The sequence below is a fragment of the Lutjanus erythropterus genome, chromosome 22, assembly GCF_056507025.1.
Source record: "Lutjanus erythropterus isolate fLutEry1 chromosome 22, fLutEry1.hap2, whole genome shotgun sequence".
Classification (NCBI taxonomy): Eukaryota; Metazoa; Chordata; class Actinopteri; order Lutjaniformes; family Lutjanidae; genus Lutjanus; species Lutjanus erythropterus.
This window is the reverse complement of record NC_139338.1, coordinates 11,512,597-11,522,360: the sequence shown is the minus strand read 5'-3', so window position 1 is coordinate 11,522,360 and position 9,764 is coordinate 11,512,597.

Genomic DNA, 9,764 nt, shown 5'->3' with positions numbered 1-9,764 from the left:
TAAGAGAGGGAGAAAAGAATTGTGGTACAATCTATTCATTATTTATTTTTTCTTTCTTTAAAGATAATTTTACACTTACTTTTCTGTGTAAGGGAATATAGTCTGTAATGATGTTGAAGCCGTTGTGCATATTCTATTTTTTTCTCACACAGGATAAAATATTTTGTGGAAACAGTGTAGCTTTCGTGATTTAATAATTATAACATTATCTGTCCTGTCGTCTTACAAGACTATACCTTTGGAAACAACATTCTTGCTGCTAAGTCTGTATTTCACCCGTAAAGTGGAAGCTAGCAAGTTAGGCTAGCTAGCTTCCACTTAGAAAGTGTAGGCTAGTTAGCTTAACTTGCTAATGTTGCTAATGTCACTCAGAGCAGGTACACCCAAAATTATGCATAACCTTTCCTAAATATAATTTAAATGGATGAGTAATGTTAAAATTTAACCCCCCTACAGCTGCCATAGAAACCAGGCTGTCACCATTTATTTCTGCTGTAAAGTTGGGCATTTTAGAGGGCAGCAGGAATGAAAAAATGTGAAAATTAGTTAACATATTAGCTCTTTCATTTCCCTTGTCTTTACGTTAACAGGGTTTTGAATAGGTTTTTCATTATTTGGCTGAAATAAGGTCTGTAGTACACGAGTTTAAGATATCTTGACATTTTGTTCCCCAACATAAAATACATCAATAAAGACCCCAAAAAGGCGGTGCTAATAAATGGCTAATTGAGACTACAGAGGTTGTCTGGGACATTAAATGTCATTACACCAGACATTAGTCACTTAATGTTGGTGAAGCTGAGTCAGGCAACCGTGGTGTAATCTGTTTAAATAGCAGTTAACTAATCCCATTGTCCTTTTGTGGAGGGAACGAGAGCCACTAACATATGGGTTGCTCTACAAAAATGGATGTTGCCAGCTGGCGACGACATGACCAGCCTGAACATTCACAGAAACAAATCGTGCTATGACTTCAGCACTCCATACATGACTCCCTAATTCTAACCATGATATGGACTAACCAATGTATGGAGTCACAGAGTAACTAACCAAGTGCTCAAATCATATTAGGGACGAATCAAAAATGAATGAAGGAGCTGTGTGCAACCTTATTTTTCACCTGATTTCCACATATTAGTTACAGCGATGGAATAACCCCCATTATGACCAGTTGTAGCAGTATAGTTTTCTTCTGCAATCCACTGATGTATCCATGGTCAAATTTGCATAAAACATGGATGGCATAAGAATAGCAGGCATTTTGGCTGAGATAACTTTTTATGTTTCTCTCTGCTTCTGGGCAGCATATCACAACAAAGTCTGCTACAAGAGCTCAGAAACACATTTTGGCCTGTCAAACCTACCACTGTAGCAGAAATTTTGTATTTATGCATACAAAGCATTGAATAGAAAATGCAGATCTGGACCTTTGTCCCATGATTTTGGGTTGTAGACATTAGAGCTACACTCAACAAGTTGCTGTATTTCAACCGACAGCAGCAGGATGGGTGGTGCAAACAGTTGAATTTCCTTAACAAGCCTCCTTGAAACAAATTTAACAGGCTTTGTTGCATTAGAAAGGATCCAACAGCAGGTTTACATCAAGGTTGAAGGCAGTGCCCCTGGAGATTCACTAACCGGCTTCACACAAGATGACAGAGCGCAGCAAACAGCACTTAACAGCAACAGCAATGTGCCGCAGGTAGAAAGGAACGGCGGCGGTAGGAATCCAAACACAGCTGGATGTTTGCATCAGCGTCAGGAGCTGGAAGCAGCATTTCTAGAGGTGCAGCTAATTGGATTGATAAAGAAGATAGTGATTAGTGATTGGTTCTTGCAGGGAAGTGAGAGCGAGGAGTGGTAGCTTTAGGCTGACTTGATTAGATGAAATGAATCAGGAAGGAGTTGCCTCTTAGATTTAAGATGATAAAACAATAAAGGGAAGCAGGAAAATATTTGAATGGAAAGGAGCCAGGAGGCCGAGAGGGTGATGAATGAAGGGAAAGATGAGACTGAGCAAAGTATCAGTCTCCATATCAGGTAATCGTGAATTATCTCAAATTAATAACATGTTGTCAGGGTCAAAATGTCTAACACTGAAGAAGTGCATCATTGTGAGTCAGTAGCCTCAAGGCCTCAGAGGCAGCCACTGAGCTGCTTCTATTTGTGCTGCGGTTAAAGGCATAGTTAAGATTATTGAAATACTTATTGATATTCAGTGTGTTACCCACAGTGGGGATCGACACGTCCCCATTTTGGAGAAGCAAAGAGGGGCACCAGTATGGAAGCTAAAAATTGCACTGGTGTGGTCAGGATCAGCAACAAAAGGTATTTTAGCATCTTAAAAAGGTTCACCTAAAAAAATCAATATGTGTTTCAGTGTAAACTATATTTAGAATATCTTCACTGATTTATTTTGCCATCAAACAGCTTTATCTAACAAGAAACCACCATTATATAAGACAAATATTGCTCTTTCCAAATCAACAAAACTCAATAGGGGGAATCAATAGTTTTACCTCGCTGAACACAGGAATTGCCGGTCTACTGCTGCCTAAATCTGTTACTTTGTTTGTGTTATTGTGTGACTTTGGTAAATCCACCGTATCTTTTTAAAAACATTGAAGTCACACAATAACACAAACAAACCCAGATCGAGGCAGTGGTAAACCTGCAACACCCGCGAGGTAAAATGACTGATTCTGCCAGTGCACTATTTCTATTTTTTTGGTTGGCCACTAGAGACCACAGATGATCAACAACTGCTTTAGTTTGCACCCTTGTTTCAATTAGGGACAATGTATGGTGAAATCATGGTAATGTTGGCAGAACTTTGCAAATTTCTCCTGATTGCCTCTGGCAGTCATGATGGCATTGCAGTTGGTGCTTCACCATCTGTTGCCTGGCAGGAATCTGGACTTTTTTTGGTGGACTTTTTTAAGAGGCTAAATACCTTTTATACCCAATCCACAGCAGTACATTACCTCAGTGATGGTGCTACTCTCGGCTTCTGCAAACTGGGGGTGCACCAAACAGCATCTGCTAACACACTGAGCATTGATAAGTACCACATACAACTCCCCATCAAAACATCTGAACTATCCCTTTAAATGGCAGTGCGATTAAATAACAAATCACTGTGCTGTTATGGGTTTTTGACTGTGGACTATTGTTTTCTTAGATGCATGTTGGACTTCATGACAGTGTTTGTAAAAGAGGTCTGTGTGGAGCGGTCTGGCCCAAAGGTTCTTTGTCCACGGCTGCATAGGCACATCACAATGCACATTCATGATGCCAGCAAAGGCTGGAGAATAACAAGTTATTTGTTTATTAGACTGGAACACCATTTGGGATGTCTGCTAGAGCTTTTTAATAAGGGCTAAACATTTATTTTGTGACATGTGATGGGAATTGTAGCACAATACCGGCTGGTGGGAGGACTTGGTACAAAAGGATGTGGAGGCGGTTGGGTGTAGGAGGACATGCTATGAGTGTGGGCTGTGATGGTGAAATAATCAAAGAGAGGGCATGTGTACAGTCTTCAAACAGACCTGTGACTTGAAACCTTCCTCAAACTGAGGAAAATAATACAGCAAAAACAACAGAGCAGAGGATTTAGTGCATTATTGCACATGTTGGCACATTCGGACAGGAATAATTCCTCTGTCAGTCTGAAGTCTTTAAAAGTATTCATGGTTTTTATGGATCACAGACAAATTTTCCCTTTGAAGTGAATGATTCGTTTCCTATAGAGTTATCCTATAGAGCTCTGTAATGCACACACACATCCACACGTGCAGAATGCATGTTGAAACACACATTTATACTAGACTTGCGCAGCCCTTCACTTCCCAACAGCTTTTTTCTCACTACTGCATGAATATCATTAACTCTTGTCCTAATCCAAGCTAAATCCCAATTCAAACCTTTACCTGTAATGTAATGTAATGTAATATTCAGTTAATGTAAAAATTAACATAAAACCCTGACCTTAAAGCTCCACTGATTAATATTTATACATCAACAATGAAAAGACTGTGTAATCTGAGAGTTGTGACTCATAGTGACAAAACCACAGAGAATTATCACCAATCAAATTTTTTGGCCAGCAGACTTCTCTCTCATCATCACTATCTGCTCATCACCAAACAGCAGCAAGAATAAGTTAGCAACTAGCTTGTGAACACAGCATTTAGCAACTAAAGAGTGCCAATGACTCCAGAAACAACATGCGTGATCAGTGAAGCAAACCAGCGACAGGCATATCGGGCCTTAAGTACTTTATGTAAGACACGTGACTAAAAACACGTGTAACGTTGTGAAATGATCACAGTTTGGTTAAGTTTTGACAACAAAAGGTTAGGTTGAGGAATTGATTATGGTTACTTTACATAAGTCACATGACACAGCTCATGTTCACATAGAACATAAACCCATGTATCCTGGGTCAAAGTTCTGTGTTTTTTTGGAGCCATCATCCACCACACTTCCTCCATGTGTGGATTTCTCACTCTTTAATTACTATGGCCACTAGAGTTTTTGCCCTGAAGGCTAATTTATGCTAAATGTTACATACGCATACAGATACAGATGCAGCCTTCTGTTCGCACTCTGCTTTCATTTGCTCTGTATTTGTGCACCTTTTCTCAAACCTTTGACTCTTCTCTCTCTCTCTGTCCTCTTTGTCTGTGTGATGCCCTCTTGTTGATGTATTCCTTAACATCCATGCCAAAGTAAAGGACGCAGGATATGGCCAGTTACAGTCTAGTTTTGCACTAAAGGGAGCATAAATGAGTTTTAAAAATAAACATAACTATGGGTCATAATAAGCTTGCACAGACGACATAGACAGCAGATTGGTGGAGAACAAAGCTGCACTAAAAACAAGTGAATATTAGACTCGTTTCAATACACGCCAAGTGGCCAAAAAAATATTATTAATTATTAAAACTTAATGCACTTCTAATCTAAATCTAAACCTAACCATAACCTCAGATCAAGGTTATAATCATTTTTGTTTGATTGAAGTCTTTACTATTTTCCTCATATTTTTATGCCCATGAGGACATTTGGACCTCATAAATAAAGGAATCTAAAAATACCTACCTACAAACACACACACACACACACACACTCACACACTCTACAATCCACTCTAACACACTGTGGTAGACCACAGGCAAACAGCAGGGAAGTCACAGAGTAATGGGACAATCCATCACCAGTGGCTGCATGCTGCTGCATGGTCTTAGTCAAAGAAACCCACCCATGGAGACACTGAGGCAGCAGGCTGGAAGGAAGCAACCGGAAGGTGCTGATTTAGAGACCAGAGGTGATAACTGGTGAGTGGGGGGAGGAGGCAGTGGCAGGAAATTCTTGCCAAAATTGCTGAGGATCACTGTAGGTCATGTGTATGTGTGTGTTCTGTATCCCTGGTGCATCTTTGCGTATGACTAGTTATACAGTATGGTGCATTATTTTCTGCTCACTCATTTATTTAAACCAGCTGAGGCTATCACTGATTACTGAATAAAGGTTTTCATAAATTAATGAGAATGTCAGTTACAAAGGACTCAGATGAAATAATGAACCCTTTCTTTAACAATAAATGAAAAGAAATGCCCTAATAACTAGTAATATTTTATTCTGCTTCAGCACACCAGATGTGACACAATACTTTTTGTTCCTCTTGGTTTTAAAACTTTCAAACAGCCCATTTGATTCGAGACCGATTTCATCTCAAAGCTGAAATTTAAATGTAACCACAGAGTGTGACCCGTTTTCCCACAACACCTGATAAGACGTAGCATGAAATCTTAATAAAGTCACTCTAAGATGACTGCGCAAGCACAACAGCTGCTACAAAACACAATGGTGCCTTGTAGAACAGAGATAACAATAAATGGATTTATGAAAACTGTTGTTTCAGCCAGTACAATTAGTTAGATGTTAAGGGATGGTTCAGATTATTTGAACTTGGGTTGTATGAAGTAATTATCAAAGTCAGTGTATTAGCTACAATAGATGGCCAGTTTGGAGAAGCAGACAGGAGCACTAGTACAGAAGCTAAGCAATGAATTGATGTGGATAGGATCAGCAACAAGAGGTATTTTTGCTATTTAAAAATGGTCCACCGAAAAAAATCACTATCAGTTTAATGCAATGCTATATTTACAGTATTTTCACCATATTACTTTGCTGTCAGACAGCCTTTTTTGCTAGGAAGACAGCGTTACATAAGCCAAATATTGCAAATCAGGAATTTTACCTTGCAGAACATGGGAGTTGCTGATCTACCACTGCCTCAACTTAAGCATTATCTTGTGACTTTGGTGAATCTAAACTCTCCTTTTCAAGCACTGAAACCACATAATAACAAAAATAAACTAACTGATGGAAGCAGTAGTAGACCAGCAATTCATATGTTCTGCAAGGTAAAATGAGGGATTTTGCCCATGGAGTTTGGTTGGTTCAGACATTAGGCTTGCTTAACAGCAGTTTCCTGTCAGAAAAGGCTGTCAGACATCAAATTAAAGCAATTACAGTATTCTAAATATAACTTAGACTGTTGCTGACCCTGACCACAACACATTGCTTAGTGTCTGTGCTGGAATTCCTCTCTGCCTCTCCAAACTGGGGATGTTCCAACCACCATCGATATACAATATACAACCCCACATCAAATAATCCAAACTATGCCTTTAACACTTGTTGTTGGTGTATGTGTGATTCCTCAATTTTTTCCCTACAATCTGTCATCATTTGTTCCATTTTTCAGTATGTATGAATAGTTTTGACTAGTGACTCTTTTTGCAAATGGACAGAGAAAAGGTGAAATGGTGCAGAGAAAACACAAATATTACTTTTCATCACTGTCTATATCACTACACACAAAAACATACAAAAGATGTCTCCTAGCACAATCAAATCAAAAACACATCTCTCTTCAGAAGCTGCTATGCCTTGATCCAATTCAATCTAGAGCTCATTCAGACCTGTGCGCTGGAGACATGTGGCCAAATCACCAAGGAAAATGAAATTAGACTAGATTTAATAGAGCTGTATCGGGCAATGAAGAAACCTATCGTGGAATCAGCCCTCCATCCATCGCCCAAATGGAGACAGGTGATCAGGAAAGACATGGCCTACAGATACAATTAACGAGAATCAAAAGGGGAGGCTAGAAACTGTGCACACAGAGGCAGACGTGAAAAAACAAAGATCCAGGGCATTTGAAAAGAGGAGTGTATTGAAATCAATGTACTACACACACACATCAACACTAGACAAACAAGCGGAGTTTAAAGGTCATGACAGATTCGAGAAACACACACAAGAACACCCTATGGCACATGCAGTCTATGCACATACTTGCAGACACAAAGAGAGCACACTCACACACACTGATCCCAACTCCTTACACATTCATGCCACGAATGGATGGATCGATTCCTAACCCGGGTATTCAATAGTAACCACATTAATCCACCACTGGGCACAGTCGGCGTGTCTACCAGACAGGCACTCAGTCAGCCACTCTGCTGCTTGGGATCAGTATTGGTTTACAGAGGGAGTCTGAGAAAGAGCGGGAGAAAGATGGGGATGAATGAATGAATGCCTGCAAGGCTCCTGAAAATGAGACTATGTTGCTCTGCTTGCCCTTTGCAAAGATTCCTGGTTGTGTACACCGCATAAGGCAAAGTTCAGACAATTGAAAGGATGAAATATGTTTATATTCAGTGACAAAGACTTCTAGCAGCTGTAGAAATGATGACTTATTATGTCAACAAAACACTGGACTTACTACAATTCCTTATCCATTAACTATCAACAGCATTGGTTTCTTTTTTCTACGCTCTTAGTTCCAAAATGTTTCCTTCTGAAGAAAGAGTTCTTCAAGGATTATTGAAATTCTTGAACTCTTTCATCAAGGGTTGACCAACAGGTTCTTTGTACCATAATATAAAAGGATTCTTGGTAGAAGCTGTGAGCAGGTTCTAGATAAACTCTTGAAATATAAAAGGATTTTCATTTCTTTAAAGAAGTCTTAATATAAAAGGTTTTTGATAGAAGCCCCTACAGGAGTTCTAGATAAAAGACTCTGAATATAAAAAGGCTCTTGGTAGAACCTCAAGGATGTGTTCGAGATAAAACCTTTGGAGCATAAAAGGATTCTTGGTAGACCCCCCCTGAGAGGGTTCTAGATTAAACCCCTGGGTAGAACCCCTTTGGTGGTTTCTTGTTAGCACCCAAAGAAGGTGGAAAGGCTCTTTCTACCAAAAATAAATTGGCTCAGAACCTGAAAAGTTGGTTGGAACCAAAGAAATAGCTTTTTTTCCCCTTGAGAATCAAAATATGTGTGTCATATTCTACTTCTCCTTGATACAATGGTCCAAACTTGTGGAAACACTGACTGGTTCATTAGGTAACACCAAGGTTCCAAGGATCTTCAACAGAACTGGTTTAAGAACCAGAACTAATTTGGTGGAAAAGAGCCAGGACAGGGTTTTGGGTGGGATCACTATGTCATATAAGGGTTGTCTGCAGAACTCAGGAACCGAAAAGGGTTCTCGTTTGGGGACAATCAGAACAACCCTTTATGATTCTAGTTAGCACCTTTACTTTTAAGAGTGCAACAGTGACAACAATCATTCCCTAACCTTGAAAAAGTGGGTATTTTAACACAAACCATGTTCATTTCCTAAACAAGTCATTTTCATGTCTCAGTATAACCACATCTTAACCAAACAAGTGTCAGATTAAAACAGTTTTTGTAATGGTTTCAGAAAACACAGACAAATTATGCCATCCTACTGATTGTGGGGGCAGATCAGACAATGCTCATATGTGTCACCCAGCAGGGACATTACCAACATTTTGTCATTAAATTTGAGGGATTTATTAAGCAACAGGCAAATTAAAGAAGACTTGAATTGAATAAATGAGTGCAGATGCTTCCATACAGAACAGAGGGATCGGTGGAATGGTTTGATGAGTATGAAAATGATATGAATATTATGTTATGATGTTCACAGTCACCAGAACTCCAATTATCTAAACACCTGTGGGAGATATTGGACTGGCAGGTGTGCAGGAATTTCGACACAGCTACAGAAACTCAAGGATTAAACTGGGAACTAACAGCCCCCTTTGTGTTGCTGTTGTGTTACCGCCATGTCCGAAGAAACATGAAACAATTTTCATTGTTCTTTGTATTTTCTAACCTGACGCACCAGATGCTTTGTTATAAAGAACCAGCTGAGAAGTCGTCCTGGGAAACTATTTGGAAAAGGGCAGGTACTTTTAATAAAGCACTTGGCAGGTAATTGGAACAACCATCTGTCTATCACCATCTATCATGGGCTAACTTCAACCAATCCAATCAACAAACCAAACCATGTGGTCAAACTCTTGCCAAGGCCAGTCAAGTGAAAACATCTTTACCCTCGAGAAAAGCTTTCAGCAAATAAAATATTCTCCAGTTTTGATATAACTGATGCTATGACGGCATCTACGCTATCCTCTTTAGGAGCTGTCGTTGCTGTTTTTGCTGTCATCACCACGTCTGTAGCTGCCAATAGTTCCTCATCGGACTGACTGGTCAGAACCACTGTGGTTTGGACACAATTGCATTAACTTAAAGCCTGGCAAGATCGATTCTCATGATCTTGCAAATCCAGCTACCTTGCATGGTGTTACATGGTGTAAACCAAACATGAAAAAATGGAAAAGGACACTCTTATCGCTTTTACTTGTTTGTTGAC